The sequence below is a fragment of the Panthera tigris genome, chromosome C2 (genome assembly GCF_018350195.1).
Source record: "Panthera tigris isolate Pti1 chromosome C2, P.tigris_Pti1_mat1.1, whole genome shotgun sequence".
NCBI classification, from domain to species: domain Eukaryota; kingdom Metazoa; phylum Chordata; class Mammalia; order Carnivora; family Felidae; genus Panthera; species Panthera tigris.
In genome coordinates, this window is record NC_056668.1 from 125,294,445 (window position 1) to 125,316,005 (window position 21,561).

The 21,561-nt window shown below is 35.4% G+C and overlaps 1 protein-coding gene across 3 annotated transcripts in view; it reads left to right on the forward strand.

The window, feature by feature from the left end:
- Positions 1-21,561, forward strand: part of STAG1 (stromal antigen 1) — a 402,258-nt gene that overhangs the window by 45,581 nt on the left and 335,116 nt on the right. Inside the window, exon 1 of one of the 3 annotated variants that reach the window (XM_007087414.3) lies at positions 19,342-20,386. The exons of the other annotated variants lie outside the window; for them this stretch is intronic. The gene's annotated coding sequence lies outside the window, so the exon portion shown is untranslated. Of the gene's footprint in view, positions 1-19,341; positions 20,387-21,561 lie in introns of those variants that run through there. 3 annotated transcript variants of the gene reach the window in all.

Sequence of the window (21,561 nt, forward strand, 5' to 3'; positions counted from 1 at the left end):
TTGTTCTCCATATTTAAGACTCTCTTATGTTTTTGTCCCCCTCCCTGTTTTTATATTATTTCGGTTTACCTTCCATTATATTCATCTGTTTTGTATCTTAAAGTCCTCATATGAGTGAAGACATGATATTTGTCTTTCTCTAATTTCGCTTAGCATAATACCCTTTAGTTCCATCCACATAGTTGCAAATGGCAAGATTTTATTCTTTTTGATCGCCTCATAGTACTCCATTGTGTGTGTGTGTGTGTGTGTGTGTGTGTGTGTGTGTGTATTGTATATTGTATACACACACACACACGACATCTTCTTTATCCATTCATTCATTGATGGACATTTGGGCTCTTTCCATACTTTGGCTATTGTTGATAGTGCTGCTGTAAACATTGGGGTGCATGTGCCCCTACAAAACAGCATACCCATATCCCTTGCATTAAACCCGGTAGTGCAGTTGCTGGGTCGTAGGGTAATTTTGTTTTTAACTTTTTGAGGAACGTGCATACTGTTTCCCGGAGTGTTAAATCTTTAAAGTTCATTTATAATGAAAAAATCCCAAATATTATAGATAGTAACTTAACAAAAAGATTCTCCATAGATGTTAAAGAAAACAGATGTTATCTCTCTTTCTCTGTCAGGGTTATTGAGGTAAACATTACAGTAAAATTTACTCTTTCATGAGTTTTGACCAATGGATTAGTTGTGCAACCATCAGCAGAATCAAAATGTAGGAGTTCTAACAATCTGTCATGTCCCTGTGTGGTCAGCTGTTGCTCCAACCTCACTTTCTGGCAGTGTCTGGTTTCTTTTCTCACCTCACAGCTCTTCCTCTTCCAGAATGTCCTATAAACAGAATTATCTAGTGTATAACCTTTTCACTCTAGTTTCTTACATTTCACTAAGTGTAATTCATTTAAGATTCATTCATGTTGCTGTGTTTATCAGTCCATCCTCCCTCTTTCCCTTCATTTCTCTTTCCTTTTCCTTCCTCCCTTCCTTCCTTACACAGCAATTTAGGTTCACAGCAAAATTGAGGTGAAAGTGCAGACTTTACACAGAGCCTCTACCTTCATACATACACACCCTTCTCACTAGCAACAGTGGCTTATTGTTTCTAATCAGCCTGACATGTCCTTTTCACCCAGAGTTAGTGGTTTACATTAGGATGAATCCTAGTTCATTCTTGCTATTGAACATTCTGTGAGGGTTTTTTTTTTGTTTTTTAATGTTTATTTATTTTTGAAGGAGAGAGAGTTAGGGGGTGGGGGCAGAGAGAGAGGGAGACACAGAATCTGAAGCAGGCTCTAGGCTCTGAACTGTCAGCACAGAGCCTGATGCGGGGCTTGAACCCACAAACTGTGAGATCATGACCTGAGCCGAAGTTGGATGCTCAACCAACGGAGCCACCCAGGTGCCCCTATGAGTTTTGATAAAAGTATAATGGCATGAATCCACCATTACAGTATCATTTATAATAATTTCACTATCCTAAAAATCTGTGCTTTTCCTGTGCATCCCTTCCACTCCTTCAATCTTTGGCAACCACTTATCTTTTAATGTCCTCCATAGATTTGCCTTTATCAGGATGTCATATAGTTGGAATCATACAGATTGCCTTTTTTCTCTTAGTAATATTCATTTAAGCTTCTTCTTATCTTTTCATGACTTGGTAACTCATTTTTTAAAATTGTTGAATAATACCTCAGTTTATTCACCTGCTGAAGGGCATCTTGGTTACTTACAAATTTTAGCAGTTATGAATAAAGCTGCTATATACATTCATGTGAAGGTTTTTGTGTGAATATGAGTTTTCAGTTCGTTTGAATAACTTTCAGTTGTTGGATTGTATGGTGAGAGTATGTTTAGTTTTGTAAGAAACTGCCAAATTGTCTTCCAGGTGGCTGTCCTGCCAGCCAGTGTAAGAGAGTTCTTGTTGATCTGCATTCTTGACAGTGTTTGATATTTTCAGTGTTACAGATTTTTTTTTTCAGTTTTATATCTTTACTTGGCAATCAGTGATTAGTCCACATTTAACTATAGATTTTTTAACTTGGTGACAGGTACATAGGCTCCCTGTGTACCTTATTAGCTTATTTGGTGAATCTTCATCCTTTATCCTGGACAACTGCACCCAGATATGGTGTCGAACCTTCCTTTTTCCTTTGGCCCAGACAGCTTTGTTGAGCCTGGTGTCATTGTACACATCTGGAGTTCCCATCCTTTTCATGGCCAATTTCTGGATCCCTTTGAGTGCCCTGAGGTTGCATGCTTCTTGAAATCTACTCCACGGATGCATTTGTAAATGTTGATGGTGTATTCTCAGGTCACTACCTCGTTGATGGCAGAAAGGCCCTTCTTCTCCTTGCCACCTTCCTTGTGGGAGCTATTCTGACAGGCCCTGGTTGGAAAGAAAGTGTGAAGTACTGTGGGAGAGTGAAAGCAGCCAGATTTTGGCTCTTCTAATAAATGTGTTAGTGGTATCTTGTTTTATTGATGTTTAGTGTCTTTTCATATGCTTATATGCCACCTGTGTATCTTTTACGAGGTATCTAATCAAATCTTCTCCACATTGTTTAATTGGATTGTTCATTTTTCTTACTGTTGAGTTTTAGGAAGTCTTTGTATATTTTAGATACAGTCCTATGTCAGATATATTGTTTGTAAATATTTTCTCCCAGTCTGTGGCTTTGCTTATTATTCCCTTGACAGTGTCTTATGCAAAGTGGAAGTGTTTAATTTAACAAAGTCCCAATTTATCATTGTTTCTTTCCTCAATTGTGCCTTTGGTGTTGTATTTAAAATGTTGTCTCCAAACCCAAAGTCACCTGCATTTTCTCCTATGTTATCTTCTGAGAATTTTATTTAGGTTTGTGATCTATTTTGAGTTAATTTGCACGAAGGCTATAAGATGTGTGTCTAGATTCTTTGTACGCATGTGTGTGTGTTAATTTGTATCAGTACCATTTGTTGAAAAGATTCATGTTTTCTCCATTGTATCATCTGTACTCCTTTGTCAAAGATGGCTTGACTATATTTGTGGGTCTATTTCTGGGTTCTGTATAATGTTTTATTGATCTAGTTGACTGCTTTTTTGCCAGTGTCATACTGTCTTGGTTATTGTAGATTTATATTAAATTTTAGTGATAGATAGTGTCATTCTTCTGAGTTCGTTCTTTTTTTAATATTGTTAGCTATTCAGGGTATTTTGCTTCCCCATTCAAGATTTAGAACCAGTTTGTGGTATACTTGCTGAATTACTTGCTGGGATTTTGATTAGGATTGTGTTGAATCTACAGATGATTTGGGAAGCACTGACAGCATGAAAATATTGAGATTTCCTTTCCATGTACATGGAATAGCTCTTCATTTATTTGGTTCTGGAATTTCTTTCTTCACAGCTTTGTGGTTTTCCTCCTATAGATCTTGTCTGTAGTTTTTAAGATTTATATCTAAGTATTTTTGTTGTTGTTTTGTTTTGGTAGTAGTATAAATGGTACTGTGTTTTTGATTTCACATTCCACTTGTTCATTGCTGGCATATGGGAAAGTGATTGGCTTTTGAATGTTAACCTTGTATCCTGCAACCTTGCTATAATAGCTTATTAATGTGGGAGTTTTTCTATTTTTTCAGTTTTCTACATAGACAATCATGACATCTGCTGATAAAGGCATTTGTTTGTTTGTTTATTTTGTCATTCTGTAGATCTTTAATTTCCTTGTTTTTCTTACTGCATTAGCCAGGACTTCTACTACAGTGTTGAAAGAGGGATGAGAAGGGATATCCTTGCCTTGTCCTTATTTTAGCAGAATTTCTGGTTTGTTACCATTAAGTATGAGTTTAGCTGTAGGTTTTTTTTTTTAATTGTGTTAAAATATATATAACAAAAAATTTATCATCTGAATTTTTAAGTGTATGTTGCAGTAGTGTTTAGTATTTTTCACACTGTTGTACAACCAATCTTAGAATTCTTTTCAAGTTGAAAATTTGAAACCATACCCATTAAACAACTCCCTGTTTTCTCCTCCCCATAGACCTTGGCAGCCATCCTCCTATCTGCCTCTATGAATTTGACTAGTCCAGGAACTTTATATAAGGGGAATCATAGAATAGTTATCTTTTGAGATTGATTTATTTCACCTAGTACAGTCCTTAAAGTTCGTCTATGATGTAGCATCTGTATTTCATTCCTTTTTAAGGTTGAATAATACCCCACTATATATGTGTGTACACACACCACACAAACACACACACACACACACACCACCAACACCAACACCAACACCAACACCAACATTATTATCCATTCATCCATCCATTTGGTTTGCTTCCAAATTTTGCTATTGTGAATAATGCCCCTCTGAATGTGGGGTTACAGATACCTCTTTCTTACCCTGCTTTCAGTTCTTTGGGTATATACTCAAAAGTGGAATTGCTGGATAATTTATGCCCTCTTTAATTTCTTTCAGCAGCATTTTGTAGTTTTTAGTGTATAAGGCTTTTGCCTCCATTACATTCATTCTTAAGTATTTTATTCTTTTGATATTATAAATGAAATTGTTTTCTTAGTTTAATTTCAAGTGACTTACATATGGTGTATGGAAACAGGTGATATTTCTGCATTGATTTTGTATCATACAGCTTTACTAATTCTTTTTATTAATGCTAAAAAGTTTTTTGTGTGGAATCTTTAGGATTCTCTACATATGATATGTTATCTGCAAAGACAGTTTTAATTCTTTTCCAATTTGGATGCCATTTATTTCTTGCCTACTAGCTGTGGCTTCTACTTCTACCACTGTTTTGAATAGAAGTGGTGAAAGTAGGCATCCATAACCCCTTCTAGATTTTAGAGAAAAACTTGCAGCTTTTCGCTACTGAGTGTGATGTTAGGGTTTTTCATACATGGTCTTTGTTATGTTAATGTATTTCCTTCTATTCCTCATTTGTTGAGTGTTTTAAATCATGAAAGGGTGTTGATTTTTTAATAAAATGTTTATTTATTTTGAGAGAGAGAGTGCGAGCACGGGGGGTGGGGGGTGGGGGGGGGAGAGTGTGCAAGAGGGAGAGGGAGGGAGGGAGGGAGGGGTAGAGAATGAATCCCAAGCAGGGTCCACACTATGCAGAACCTGATGCAGGTCTCAAACTACCAAACCGTGAGATCATGAGCTGCGCTGAAATCAAGAGTTGAACACTTAGCTGACTGAGCTACCTAGGTGCCCCATGATGTTGAATTTTTTATTTTTATTAAAAGACATTATTTTTTTATATTTATTTTTGAGAGAGAGTGAGAGAGCACGAATGGGGGAGGGGCAGAGAGAGAGGGAGTCACAGAATATGAAGTAAGCTCCAGGCTCTGAGCTGTCTGCATAGAGCCTAATGTGGGGCTCGAACTCATGACCCATGAAATCATGACATGAGTCAAAGTCAGACACTCAATAGACTGAGCCACCCAGGTACCCCTGGTGTTGAATTTTTAAAAATGCTTTAACTGCATCAGTTGATATGGTCATGTAATATTTTCCTTTCATTTTGTTATTGTAGAGTGGCACCTGGCTGGCTTAGTTGGTAGAGTATGTGAGTCTTGATCTCTGGATGGTGAGCTTGAGCCCCACATTAAGTGTAGAGATTATATTCAGTTAGTGTGGTGCCTTACATTGATTTTCATGTGTTGAACTATCTTTACTTTCCAAGAATAAATCTTGTTTCGTTATGGTATACAGTCCTTTTAATATGCTCTTGAGTTTGTTAGTGTTCAGTTGAGTCTTGAAACATTAAAAAAAGTTATTTTTGTTTATATACTCTAGTCTTAGTAAATGCCAAGGGCTATGTTCATTTTTTTAAATGAGTTTGTATTGCCTGGTATTTCTTAATTATGACCTCATGCCTATATACTGCCTTATTTGGATTATATGCCTTGTAGGCAGATCCATAATATAATTGAATGGCTTAATTTCACATGAACAGCAGGGATTAATTTCACATATGCTCACTTAAATCATAATGAAATGTTGGTGAGTTTGATACAGTTTTCAGTTCTAGTATGGAAGATGCATATTCTGCAAGTAGTACATAGGTAAGTTGTCATTTATAGCATTCTGAATTATAATTCTTAGATTAATATAATTTAGTCTAATATATTACAATTTTAAATGATTTATTTTCCTCAGTATAATTGGTTGATACTTCATTTTTCATATTTATGTATTCTTAACACTAAAGTTTTTGTGTGTATGCTGCAACAACCAATGTTTAGTTTTTTTTTTTTTTAATTATATGTAAGTGTATTTCTTTCACCTTTATATTTGGCAAAATTATATCTTGACATATCTGCTTAAGATGAAAAAGTATTTATCATTTTACATAAAGACATAAATAAGAATTTATCCCCTGTGCCATTCTTTTTGGCTTGGCTCTCAACTTTTGCTTTCCATTGTGTCAAATCTACACTCACCTCAGACTAAATCTGTATAAATAGCATAGTATTCTATATTGCCCCATATATTTATCTCTGTGTTCATATAATCTTAGGCAGATTTTATATGCCCAATTGTTGTCATGATGAATTTAAAAAAATGGGATCAAGGAGCTCTTGAATTGCTCAGTTGGTTGAGTGTCCAACTCTTGATTTTGGCTCAGATCATGATCCCAAGGTTGTAGGATTGAGACCTCTGTCAGGCTCTGCATTGACTGTGGAGCCTGCATGAAATTCTCTCCCTCTGCCCCTTTCACCGGCTTGCACTCTTAAATAAGTAAGTAAGTAACTAAGTAAGTAAGTAAGTAAGTAAGTAAATAAATAAATAAATAAATAAATAAATGGATTCTCACACATTTCTACTAGCAAAATTTGTGGAAAGCTATTTGGTAAAACCTGCCTTCAACCCAGCAATTGTACTTCTGTAATCTATCCCACAGAATTATAAGCATCTGGAAGTAAGGACATATATTCAAAGAGGCAACCTTGATCATTTTGCTAGTAGAAATGTGTGAGAATCCTTTTTTCTGTCTCTGCCAGAAATTGGGCTATAGATTTTAGGTGTAATGTTATATAGGTCTAATAGGGTGATGTTACACTTTTAATATGAATTTTCTTGAGTGTTAATGATTTCGAGCATCTTGTGTTTGTGAACATTTGCTTACATTCTTTTGTGAATCATTCTTTTCATATCCTTTGCCCAAAGTCTGTTGTCTGTTTTTTAAAATTATGGTAGCTCACCGTATGTTAAAACATTTATACCCTGTTACCTGTGTTGCAAATGCTTTTATTTTCCCCATTTACAAAAACTTTTAATTTTTATATAAATCCCTTATACTTTTTAGTTTTGAGTTGTGAATATGATGTTGCCCAGACTCTTTTCCCACAGATTTTATTGTCTTTTCTTCACAATTCACGTTCATCTTGAGTTTATTTTTGTAAGTCTTACAACATTAGGGCACTCCATTTTTTCCTGGAAGCTTACTAGCACTTTAAAAAAAAGTTAGGTCATTCATTTTCTATTGACGAGTGATTGCCCTTATTGATAATAGTTGGTTTGTATATCAGTACTGTATTGAGTTGTTTTCTTTGATGATCTGTTTTGATAAATCAGGTTCAACTTCTTTTTCATCTTTGGCTGGTCTGCAGCATTAGTTCTTATATATAAATGTGATAATTTCTTCCTTATAAAAACAAAATAAAACGCTTTATTTGGATTCTAATTTGAGTTACATGGAATTTACAAATACAGGGGACAACTGACATTTCTATGATAGTGCTTTCCAAATATATCATAGTGTTGATGCATTTAAATAAGAGTGTATCATTTCTGTGTATTAGTGCCAAATTATTTTATTATTCACAGTATTATACAGGTCTTGTTGCTGTTGTAGTGAGAATATTTTAATGTCACTTCAATTTCTATGATTGTTGTTTCTCCAGTATAAAAGCAGTTGATTTTGTGTATTGCTCTTTTCTCCAGCCTTCAACTGGTGAATGGATAAACAGGATGTGGTATATTCATGTGATGAAATATAATTTACTCATAAAAAGGAATGAATTCTGATTCTTGCTGTAACATGGATGAACCTTGAAACCTTTATGCCTAGTGAAAGAAGCCAAACCCAAGAGTTCATGTAGTATATAATTCCATTTATATAGATGTTGAGAGTAAGTAAACGCAGAGAGATGAAAAGTAGATTAGTGATTGAAAGATTAGTAGATTAGTGATTTGGTATGATGAAAATATTCTGGAATTGGTGATGATTATACAACCTTGTGAATAAACTAAAAACTGAATTATATACTTTAAAAGGACTTTATGGTATGTGAATTATATCTCAGTTTTTAGAAAATAGCAGCAAATGTAATTGTATCTTAGGGTTGAATTTGGTATTAGATAACAGAAAACCAGACTTCATTGGCTTGATAAAATAGATTTTATCTTTCTTACATACTTGTTAGTATTGATTCATTATTACAATGATATTATAACAGATGTTTCCATGATTAATTCTTGGCCTCTCTTTCATGTTTGCATATGGCTGTTATGGCTTCAGGGACTGGATTATAGAGAAGAAGCAACAATGACTGTACCAGGAACTCCAAAGGAGTCTTCATGTCTCCGTGTCTGGACCATGTTAAATGGCCACTTGTGGCTGGAAGTTGTTTGGGGAAAAGATAGTGGGGAATGAGATTTAGATCTGAAACTTCCTGACCCTGAGCTTTCCTGTCTAGATCCTTATTTTGACTGAAGTTATTTAATGTTTCACAGTTGAAAAGGACATTTGTTGTTGGTTTCATAGTCTCATTTATATTTAAGAAGTTTTCCTAGTTCACTCAGTTTTTTTCTTTTTTCAAAGTCCCTTTTAAAGGGAAAGAAGGAACTAATTATTCAAGACTCCATTTAGCTTTATGTTTTTAAAGAGCTTTTTTGAATTAGAATTGACATACAATAAAGTGTACATCTTTACAGTGTACAATTTATTAGGTTTTGACATAAGTGTACACCTATGGAAATATCAGTCACCTCAATCAAGATGCTTTTTAAAATACTAGTGTCCTCTTTTTTTAAAACTAAAAAAATTTTTTTTAAATGTTTATTTGTTTTTGAGAGACAGAGACAGAACATGGGTGGTGGAGGGGCAGAGAGAGAGGAAGACACAGAATCCAAAGCAGGTTCCAGGCTCTGAGCTGTCAGCACAGAGCCCAATGCAGGGCTCGAACTCACAGGTCGCGAGATTGTGACCTGAGCCAAAGTTGGACACTTAGCTGAGTGAGCCACCCAGGCATCCCTGGATTCTTTTTTTGATAACTTCTTACACTCAGCTTTACTGGGGAAATAGTGTTTATACAATGTGTGATTTTTTTAAGTGTATTTTTTTTAAGTATATTTGACACACAATGTTACATTAGTTTCAGGTGTACAGGTAATAGTTTCACTTTTGACAGATGTATACATGTTTGTAACCACCACCGCTAGGTAAAATGAAAAATATTTCTAGCACTCTAGAAAGTTTTCTTATGCCCTTTCCCAGTCCTTTACCCCATTACTACTCTTCTCTTAAGCAACCACAGGTTTACATTCTTTCATTATGTGGGACAGATTTTTTTTTTTAATGTTTACTTATTTTTGAGAAAGAGAGAGTGGAAGAGGGGCAGAGAGAGAGAGGGAGACACAGAATCTGAAGTAGGCTCCAGGTTTAAATAGAATTTTATGTAGGTATATAGAATCATATTGTGTACATTACTGTTTTTCTTTTGGCTTCTTTTGGTGAGGCAGTGTCTTTTAAGAATTATGCATATTGCATTTTTCAGTAGTTCATTCTTTTTTTATTAGTACATAGCATTCCATTGTGTTTATTCATTTACCTGTTGGACATTTAGGTTGTTATCAGTTTGGGGAAATTATGAATAAATCTCTTCTTTTGAACAATTGTGTACAAGTCTGTGTGGTTGTAAGTTGTCATTTCCCTAAATAACATCAGTCTACATTACTGATATGTCTGTATGACTTTATTACCATTATTACTCTAAGGAACATCACGGTAATGTTTTACTATAATAATTTACTCTGTATTCATATTTACTCAGTTGATTCTGGAAGTCTTTCATAGTGCCCTTCCCCCTTTGTGTGTGTGGTTAATGGACTGTGTCAAGGCCCTTGGTTGTTGTGTCTTTGTTTTCTTTTAATGTATAATAAATTACTCTCTCCTTCTAAGATATTGACGTTTTAAATAGACAAGGCTGCTTATTTTTTAAATGTCCTAACTTGTTTTTAATTTTTTTCTCTAAATGTTTCAGAGGTATTCTTTAGCTTGTTACTTTATCTCTGTATTTCTTGCGAACTGAAAATTCAGCGTAAGCCCTTGATTAATTTATGGTCAAACTTTTTTTGTTGTTATTGTTGCAGAGGTAGTTTATGGATGATGTTGTGTACCTTATATTTCATCACTTCAGGGGAACATAATGTCAGTATTTTCCCACTGTGATAATGAATCTGCTCATTTATTTAATATGATGGTAATATTTGCCAGATTTTTCCCTTTGCAATTTGTAAAGTGATATCACTACTGACAACATCTTTCATGTAATGGTGTCAGATCTATGGATGATCTTTACTTGAATCAGTTATTACATTAGGGAATGTAAAATGGTAATTTGCTAATTTTTCTGTTTCATCTACATTTATTTGCTGGCATTTTTTATTAAAAATAATTTTCCCTCTACAACCAGGGATGAATGATAGCTCTGTCTAAAAATGCAGGGAAAATGGTTATTTCTTTACCTTTAATTAATAGTTTATTCAGAATAAGGAGTTTTTCTTATATACATTCTTATTGTAGCAATTCAGTTTCTCTTTGTCTTTTTTGAGTACCTTTGTGGATTTATGTTTTTTTATATTTTCTGTAATCAGTTATAGTTATTACTTTCAGTGTTAACATTGTTCGAAATTTAGCCAGTGGGTTTCTTTTTTATGCATGGAGACAACAAAATTGGAGACCAAGAAGCAGTGTCATTCAATGAATAGGCTTTCAAATGAAAACTTTTTTCTCTTCTTAGATATTGGTTATGATAAAAGATTGAAATATTAAGGTAGTGACATTATACCATATACATACAGCATACTATAGGTCTTTGGGTTCAATTATATTACTTTTTTTTAGAGAGAGAGTGAGAGCATGAGTGTGAGTCGGGGAGAGGGACAGAGGGAAAGAGCAGGCTCCATGCTCAGTGTGGAGCCTGATGTGGGGCTCGATCCCACGACCTTGGGATCATGACCTGAGCCGAAATCAAGAGTGGAACACTCAACTGACTGAGCCACCCAGGTACCCCACACAGTTTTCTAAACTTTATATCAAGCAGTCATTTCTGATGACCTAAAATTCATCTTGGTATAACCTTCAATTTTTTTTTTTTTTAGATCTTAACCACTCATATGTCCTACTTGTATTAAAATTAGTACCCCTTTTTCCTCTTCAAAATAAACTAAGAAAGGAAATATGTATTCATCCTGGGCTCAGTGCATACTCAGCTTTATCACAGGGTAAAGAGATGTTAAGGTAAAAACTAGTTATAACTAAGAATCTCCAGTAAACACAGTCATTTAGTATGTTTGAAAGCTAGTACTAGCTTTGTTATATCTTATGTTTCTGCATTTATGTTTTTTTATGTTTTATTTATTTACTTATTTTTTATTTTTTTTAATTTTTTTGAGAGAGAGAGTGTGCGCGCTTGAGCAGGGGAAGGGCAGAGAGAGAGAGTGACAGATGATTCGAAGCGGGTTCATCGCTGACAGCAGTGAGCCTGATAGCAGGGCTTGAACTCACAAACTGATTATGACCTGAGCTGAAGTTGGCAGCTCAACTGACAGAACCACCCAGGTGCCTCTCGTTTTGCATTTATTGCAGTTAATTACAAAAATAAATAGATACATACATAAATGCAGTGTATTTATTGGAATTGTTGCATTTATCTGTTTATGTCTAACCTTTTGATACTCTTGAGATTTTTTTCCCCCCATTTCTGACAACCCAGTTATGCAGCTTTAATTGGTTTACATCTAATTTTGCTGTTCCTAGAAATTTAAGAGTAAACTGGTTCACCCTCTGTAGGGTTGCTCTGTATTTTGTTATATTCCTTATTTCACTTTCCAATTTGGTGGAACATAGCTATCTCCATCGGGATGTACCATCTATTAGGATCATGCTAAAAGTGTAATGACAGTGGTAAAGCCACTATAGGAGTAGCTAACATCACACTTTGGTTTTGGGAATCAGGTGTTCTTCCATCTTCCTTCTGGGCTAATGAGCTTGAATACTCCATGTTGGTATGCTCATGTTGAATTACCAGTTTAGGTGTCCTCTTTACTGTGGCCTTTGTCTAACAATACACTTGTATTTCAAAATCTGAAGTTTATTTGCTGTACTAATTTCTTTGTATCTTCCTGTGACTAACTTGTGGGTGCATGTATGTGCACATGGCCTGTGCGTTTGTGTGTGTGTATGTGTGTGTTGGGGTTGGAATGGAGGGGTTGGTGCATTTGCTAAATGCTTACTTTGTTCCAGGTTCTCTAGTTTTTGATTTTTACATCATGATGACAACATGTTAATTTCTGTGTTTCATTGTAAACTTTCAGTGGATATGTGTGGATGTCAAAAATACAAAATAGCAAGATTTTGTTATAGTCTTTTTCTTTCTCTGAATTGCATTGTTTAAAAAAACATTCAATATATACATATATACCTGTTTAGGCATATAATAAGTCTGGAAAGGTACAAATTGGTCACAGTGAGTCCAGTTACCTCTGGGGTCATGGATTGTAAAAGTCTTACTTTATATTGTGTATCCTTATTTACTTTCTCACCTCCATTCCCCCAATTTAAGATTTTTTTTGTCATGTCAAAACACGCATATCTGTGTGTGCACACACACCCATTTAAAATGAGGTTTCTGGAGTGCCTGGGTGCTTCAGTCTGTTGAGCGCCTGACTCTTTGGCTCAGGTCATCATCCCAGGATTATGGGATTGAGCCCTGCATAGGGCTCCATGCTGAGCATGGGTCCTGTTTAAGATTCATTCTCACTCTCATTCTCTCTCTCTCTCTCTCTCTCTCTCTCTCTCTCTCTCTCCCCCTCTGCCCCTCTCCCCTGCTGGTGCACTCTCTGAAAAACAATAATAATGTATTTAAAAATATATATAAAATGCTGTTTCCACCTTAACTGATGCATTATAGCAGGAGCAGAAATTTTCATTTTGTAGGTTTTACTTTTGTGAGCTAGTCTGAATTCTCATGACATTTCTGTTATTCTAGTTGGGCACATATGTGTTGTTTACAATGCCAGTTGCAGGTCAAGGAAATCCTTGCTTTGGTAAGGAGTTTAACAACAAAAAAGTAGAGAAGTGTTTCTGAATATTCATTTGAGTGAAACTCTAGAAAAGTGTTTTATTGGTGAGTGGGTTATGTGAGTCAGCTCATGTTTCAGCATCTCAATTTATTAGCACCTTGGAAGTCACTCAAGTGAGAACGTTAATTTATTCCTTTATTTCTTTGGTTCTTAAATCAGTGAGTTCATTTATATATGTTCATTTGTATCTGCTCATCATTTCAGTATATTACTTTCTCATTAAAATCCTTCTTAAAAGCCCTTCTTTTTTTTTTTTTTTTTTGAGACTTTCCATTTTATCTTTACATTTTTCTTAATCCTTTCAAAGGAGTTATCTAGAGATATATTGGGTCCAGATACTGACTTTGAGCCTTTATTTTATATCTCTCTGCATTTGTGAAGATAGTAGGTGGTATTGAGAAACAAATAGAGTACTAGTGCTTGTCATAGATATATAAAGCATCTAGAAGAGAAAAGATAGGAAATATATGATATATATGTATATATACACACACACACACACACACACACACACATTATTTTGCAGTTTATTTTAAAGATAAAAAAATCTCATTTAAAAATTAAGAGCTTATTTTTGTGTGGTTCTGGCACAGTTTTTGTAGATGTAAAACAAAAACATACAAAATCCACCAAGAAGAGGAAAATCCATCCATTCTTGAAACCCCTCACTATGGGTCAATTAACATACATGGCAACATGTGTTAGGATACATGATTCTTATTGAAAATACAGGTTGATTAAAAAAACAGGTTTGTTTTTTTTTTAAGCTCTTCTAATTGAATATATTTTTGTTGTGGTGAATTAGGATCTTGATAGAATGTGTGAATACTGCAGTGCAGTCTAAAAATCACTTAATTATGAATCAGTGTTTTTCCCTGGCTTTGCCACTTATTTGCTTGGTGACCTTGACCTCATACATCAAATTGTGCATTTATTAAATGGTAGTACTAGGGGTTTTCTTGGCTACAGGGTTCAGAAAACCAAGAGATAATGTGTAATTATGTGCTTTTAGCCACAGATGTTGCTGGTTATTTTGAATGATTCTATAAAATTGAAGTGATTACTGAATAACTTGACTGTAAATAATTGCTGACGTTTATATAGAGAGATCATTGAAAGTTTCCTGAAAATTATATATGTTTTAGCTACTTTTGTGCTAAGTGCCATGATTCCACTAGTCAAATGTAAAGATCTTATCTGGAATAATTAAAGGCATATATTATGTTTTAACAGAGAGAGTGTTATTTGTAGCAGATGTTAGAATTTAAATGATTTTTTTCTTGTTAATAAGAAACTAAATAATTTTATGTAGTAATATGGCTCTGAAATTTTGAGAAGAATCAGTTTGTTAGTTCAGGACCTTTTAATTAATATAAAATTTTGAAAGAATTTATTTTTCCTATTTACCAAAATCTCATAATATGAATTGTAAACAGTCTAGAAAATATAAGTAGCAAAAAGAAAAAAAGTTATACTCTTACCAACCACTGTTAAAACATTTTGATGTTTATCCTTCCAATCTTTATATGTGTTGCAGGATCAGGCTTATACACAAACACAAAAGTTAATTCTAAATATGTTTATTACTTTTTTCATTTAAAAGTTACTTTTTGTGACAGATGATTTTTGGATTCCTTTTAGCATTGCCGTTCTTAGTTCAAACACATCTTAGGGAGAAATATGGTAAATAAAACAGATAAATGTGGAGTTGCTCTGGTTGAAGGTAGGATGGAAATTCAAAGCTTCAGTGTTTGGCTTTCTTCACTAGCCCAGACAGTCTGTCTTAGAGGTACCTTTGAAGAACTCTATGCCTTCGTATAGGATGCATAGTTGAAAATCTCTACTAAATATTTTTTGTTTATTTATTTAGAGAGAGTGCATGTGCAATGCACACATGCACGCAAATGAGGGAGGGGCAGAGAGAGAGGGGGAGAGGGAAAGAATCCCCATCAGACTCCACGATGTCCACGCGAGTCCGACGGGTTCAAACTCAGGAACCGTAAGATCATGACCTCAGCTGAAATCAAGTGTTGGTCGCTTAACCAACTGAGCCGAGCCACCCATGTGCGCCTTGCTAAAGATTTTTAATGGCTGCAGAGTATTTCCTTATATGGCATCTGTGATGGTCTTGTAGGTGTTCTGCTTAGCTGTGTTCTTGAAAGAAACCTGCCTGGAGTAATGTTGTTAGCTGACAGACTCCAGCTACAGAGACTTTTGGGATTTGTTGCGGCAGTGAGCCATGGCCACATTCTACCTGGGCAGCTCCTTGCCAGTAACTGAGCATAACAAACTGAGGGTGTAGCCATTTCATCTGAACTTGGGACTTTATGGTCAGTCTTTGCATCTGAGTTGCTTATTGGGCTGGCAGAGGAGCTGCAGGGACCTGAGACTTAACATAGTCATCAGACCTGCATCACAGCCAGAAGGCTTTCTCTGCTTGCTCAACTTTTCCTTCTCCCTTTCATTCTTCGTAGGCATTTCTACCAATGAATTTCTTAATTTCTAACTCCATCTTGGTTCATCTCACCAGACAACTTAATATGACACGCATTCAGGTGTGTGTGTGTGTGTTTTTTTTTTTTTTTTAATAAATATACGTATATATGTACAGGTATACATATATTTGAGAGAGAGGGTGCAAGTGAGCAAAAGGCAGAAAGAGAGAGGAAGAGAGAGAGAGAATCCCATATGGGGCAGAGACAGAGAGAGAGAGAGAGAGAAGCAGGGTTCATGCTTACCCAATGTGGGACTCCCAGGTGCCCCTTAAATAAGTATTTTTAAGAGTTGTAGATAATAGTGTTCATGGTTTTAAAAAAGCAGAGAAATGTTCAAAATTAAAATTAAAATACCCTCCCTCCTCCCAACCCTCATTAAAAAATTTTTTTTCTGTTTATTTATTTTTGGGAGGTGGCAGGAGGGACAGAGAGAGAGGGAGACAGACTCCAAAACAGGCTCCAGGCAATGAGCTGTCAGCACAGCTGGCTTGAACTCCAGAACCGTGAGATCATGACCTGAGCCAAAGTCTGATGCTTAACTGACTGAGCCACCCAGGCGCCTCCCCCTGAAATCCTTATTTTTATACCTATGTCATATTCTCACTAATATAATGATTTCCTGATTTATCAACTTTAGGTACTATTATCTTACTCTTCTGAAATATAAGGGAATTAGTGTATTTAAAATTTCTTTTACTTTCCTCCCCATCTTTTAATTTTTAACTAGTGATGTTATTTTTACCTTGTCAAGGCTTTGTTTTCACTTAACTGTATCTATAATTTGGACTTTGCTTTGACTATAAATTGATCTTAAAGATTGAAGATCAGTAATAGCATTTACCATATTATAATTAGTTAAATATAATTTAGTCCTGAACCAGCTGATTTGATTGAAATATAAGGGAGGAATGTAATTCCATTAGCTCTGTCAAGGAAAATCTTCAAATTTTATTCTAGATGATCAACTATGTCTGTTCCTTTTGTTCATGTTGTCTTCTTTAATGGTTAAGAACATGAGCCATACTACTTGGGGTTGAATCCCAGCTTCAGCAGTTACTGGTTATGTGATCTTGAACAAGTTAAGCTCTCTGAATTGCAAAATTGGCATAACAGTTCTTATATTAGTTTTCTATTGCCATTGTAACAAATTACAACAATGTAACAACTCATAGTATTCATATTTGAGAAATTCAGTGGGTCAGGTTGAGTATCTGTAAAGTCTCACACAAGGGCCAAATCTGTTGGTAGGAGTGGTTCCTTTTTGGAATCTTTTGGAGAGAAACTGTTTCTTGATCATTTAGATTGTTGGCAGAATTGATGTCTAAGAAGTTGTAGGACTGAACTCCTGTTTCTTTTTTGACTGTTGACATGAGGAGGGGAGTCATTCTCAGCTTCTAGAGTCCACTCACATTCCTTGGTTTATGGTCCCCTTCAGCTGAGAAGCAACAATGCAGGATTGAGTTCCTCTTGAGCTTCAAATTTCTCCTGCTGCTTCTGCTGATATTTGATCTTCTGCCTTCCTCTTTTACTTTTAAAAAAGGGCTCATGTGAGTACATTTAGGTTTACTTGTGTAATCTCTGATAATCTCCCTATTTTTAAGTTCCTAACTCTTTTGCTGTGTAGTGAGACATACACAGGAGTAACAGCAGAGAGTAAAGATAACGGTGGGGCCAGAATGTTGCCTAACTGTGATGCTCCTTTAGGCCTCTGTGATCCATATCCATCTCATAAAAAACACATTCACCTCATCCCACGGTCCCCAAGGGTCTCATCCTCTTACAGTATCAATTCAAAGTTTAAAATGTCAGCTAAATCTCATCAGCTCCTAAGTCCCAAATCTTGCATCTAAATCAGATATGAAGGAAACTTTGTGGACCTACCTGTGAAACTAAAGAAACAAATAATTTCATCCAAAAATACAATGGTGGTACAGCTTTAGGATGACAGTTATAGACAGTTTAGTTCAAAAAGGGAGAAAATAGAAAACAGGAGTCAAGTCTTTAGTAATTTCAAAAGCCAGCTAGGAAACACCACTAGATTTCAAGGCCTGGGAATAAATCTTTGTGTATTTTGCAGCTTTACCTTCTGGGCTTACCCTCTCTGGTTACTTTTGTAGGTTTTCCATCTTTTTTTCCTCAGATTTGCTAAATCTTGGTTGTCTGTGCATACTCATGAAAGAAAGGTTAAGTTGGTCAGTTTAGCGTAACTGGAGCGAGTTTCTTTGCTGCAGGTTTTTTCATTCATGTGTTTGTCTATAGACTGTGGCATGTAGTAGGCTTCTTTATTTATTCTAAGACATGCATTCTCAAAGGATATCATATCAATTGGGAGAGTAAAAAAATTTTTTTATGGATAAGCCACAGATACACATACAGTATACAAACATGCAGTACATCTGTGGTACTAAAATTTCTTGGAGGGTATGGTTGGGGGTAAATATCTAAAAAAAAAAAACTCCTTGAAGGTCAATAATGGAAAGAAATGTGGAAAAATGGTACTTACATGATTGAGGAGGAGGCAGACTGTTATGTACCTACAATTGTCAAACTAATCATAGCTTATTTGGGAGAATGGAGTGCTTTAGTGGCTCAAGTGCTGCTCTGCTTTTCTTTCAGGCCTCAACATCCACCCTAGGAGCCCTCCACTGAAGTGCACACTGTATTTAAAGAATTAGTTTTCTTTTTTTGTGATCCATAGTATAAAATGTTTTATACTGTAACAGTATACACATGTATTTACAAATTTATAAATACATAACTGAGCAAAAGTTTTATGAAACTGTACATACCTCACATTGTATTTTCTGTATTTTCTCACATTTAAAACACTTTTTTTTAATGTTTATTTTTTTGAGAGAGAGCGCGCGCGCATGCGGGAGGGGCAGAGAAGGAGGGAGACACAGAATCCTAAGCAGGCTCCAGGCTCCGGGCTCCGAACTGGAACCTCTAGATCATGACCTGAGCTGAGGCTGGCTGCCCAACCGACTGAGCCACCCCGGGCACGCCTGTATTTTCTGTTCTATTTTAGATCATTAAAAATTGCTACTTGTAACCCACCAAAATTATTTTGCACCTGTAGTTTGAAGAACACTTTACTTGGACTTAATCCTGAGGCTGATAGCTGTTGCTCTCAGCTCTTTCTCTTTAAGCAGGGAGAGGAGAGGCCAAGTTGACTAAATCATTTGGAATGCAGTTCTTTAATTACTGATTTATTTAGTTATATCCTTGATGAAATCCCACCCCTACCTGTTGCTGGTTATATTTTAACCTCTCCTCTCCTCTCCCCGCCCCTCCCCACCATCCCCTCCTTTTCTTCCACTCTTCCACTCTTTCTTTCTCTTTCTGAGAGAGAGTGCTAGCGGGGGGGAGGGGCAGAGAGAGAGAGTCCCAAGCAGGCTTGGCACTGTCAGCATAGAACCCTATGTGGGGCTCCAATTCGTAAACCCTGAGATCATGACCTGAGCCAAAATCAAGAGTGGGCTGCTTAACTGACTGAGCCACCCAGGTGCCCTGCTCACTTTTTCTTAATCTGATCTCATTTGTTCTGTATTTTCAAGGTGTTACCCAGAATTTTTGACCTGTTGACAGAATGCTTTTTCTCCCATACATTTATAATTTGATTTATTTTCTTCGAGTTTGTTTAAAAATAGAACAAAACAACTTCCTGTCTATCTGAAAACCAGGAGTGGGAGAAAAGACACATTTTGTGTGCTCAGCTCAGTCTGCCATCTTGAATTGGAAGTCCTGTAGTTTATTTAACAGTTTGCATGTGTTCTATATTTTGGTGTTATCCAGTTTTTCTGAAAGCTCATTATTGCTAAACTGCATGCATAGCCATGATTATTTTTAGGAATGATTTTAATATGTTGACTACCCATGTGACATATATACTTGTGTGACCTGTAAAATCTTTAATTCCCCTTTTCATTAGTAATAATTTGTTGGGTCATGGTTAAGTGAGGCTGTTTCTGGTGAAGTGTCACAGGTTTTTGAATTCCAGTTTTGCCACTTATTAGCTCTTTGCCTTTAGGCAAATTACCTAATTTGCTGTACCTGTTTTCTTACTCTAAAGCAAGGATAACAGTATCTACTTCATAGAATTGTTGTGAGAATTAAATGTTAAGGCATGTGAACAAAGCTCTTAGGACAGTGCGTGTCATGTAGTAAGAATTTAATGTTATTTGTTTATATCATCATCATAACCATACTCATCCACACATATATAGTCTCTTTCTTAAAAAGAAAATAACATATATTTTATCTTCTTGAATGCCTTTTATCTAGGCTTCATAGTTGAGCCAGTTGTTCCTTTGTTTTCAGCCTACTTCATTTTCATTAAAAAAAGCCTAATTCATTTTTGTTTTGCTGGAATTTTTAGGTGGGATATTGGCATAACTAAGAATGAGCTGAATCAAGGAAAGAAAGGTGAAATGTGACTAGAGAAACATCAGTTTGTTAGGATGAAGGGTTGGAGATTGCCAACCATATTCACTTACATGGGCTACATGGATAATAAAGGTAAGGGATATAGAAACAGAGTGGGTTAGAATATTGATCCTACAACATACTAGCTATATGTCCTTGGGTAAGTTACTTAAGTTTTCTGTGCCTCAGTTTGACTATCTGTAAAGTGGAGATAATAAGGGATATTGTGAATATCCCATGAATTAACACATACAAAATTGCTTAGATGTACTTAGTTGTTAGTAGTGTTAATATTTTCCTAGGATTTTGAATTTAGGGTTTGGTCTCTTGTTCAGAGTTTGTGTAAGCATTAGGAATGCAGGGTTGAAATAAAGGGTGAGATTTTTGTATTGAAAAGAGAAATGTACTGTTTCCATTCTTTAAAGATGGAATAGCATTTAGGACAAAGGAATTATCTAGGTTAGTAAATACTACATTAAAACAGCAGTACTTCAGTCATTGGGCCTAAGGTTGTTCCTGGAGGGTCTTAGGAGCCACACCTAGTCATTGCTAAGGTAACTTGTTGCTATTTCTTTCAACAGCTAGCCAGTTAGTACTCAGTTTTTAAAATCCTTCCTTTGAAATTGTACAAAATTTAAAGTTTAAAATATGTAAGAAACAGAACCTTATATCATTTTATAGTTTATAGTTTCTTTGTAGAGTTTATTACTCAGAATATTTCCTCTCCAGTTTTTGAGTATTAGAGTGAAGTTATTAGACATTCCGGTATGTTTTATCTAATAATCCTATTCGTAGCAATTTTTTTCCTAATTACATAACACTTTGAGTAATACTTTTTATTATTCTGTTTACTTACATAAATTAGATGTTTGAGTATAGTTTTGGAAATAGATTTCTCAATAAATCTAAGTTTTGTTTACTATTTTTCCCTTTAATTATGGACATTCATTTAGTATCAATTTTGAAGTTACTTTGCAGAGACAAGTTTTTTTGGAAGGTTTTTTTATTACAGAATTGCACACTGTTTAAATGACTTTGCTGGTTAACTCTGGCTAACTGTGCCATCTCTTTATGAGAGGGAATTTCCCCGGGATACTCTGAAGAAGATTGCTAAAAGAATGATTTTTCTGGAAAACGGTAGATATTTCTTTTGCATCTAATACATGCATGTGACATACATGCATGCACACACACGCCATATGGATGTTGAAAAACGTTTTGGTCTACCACATTTAAGGCCAACACTTTCATTAGTAAAATTGCATGAA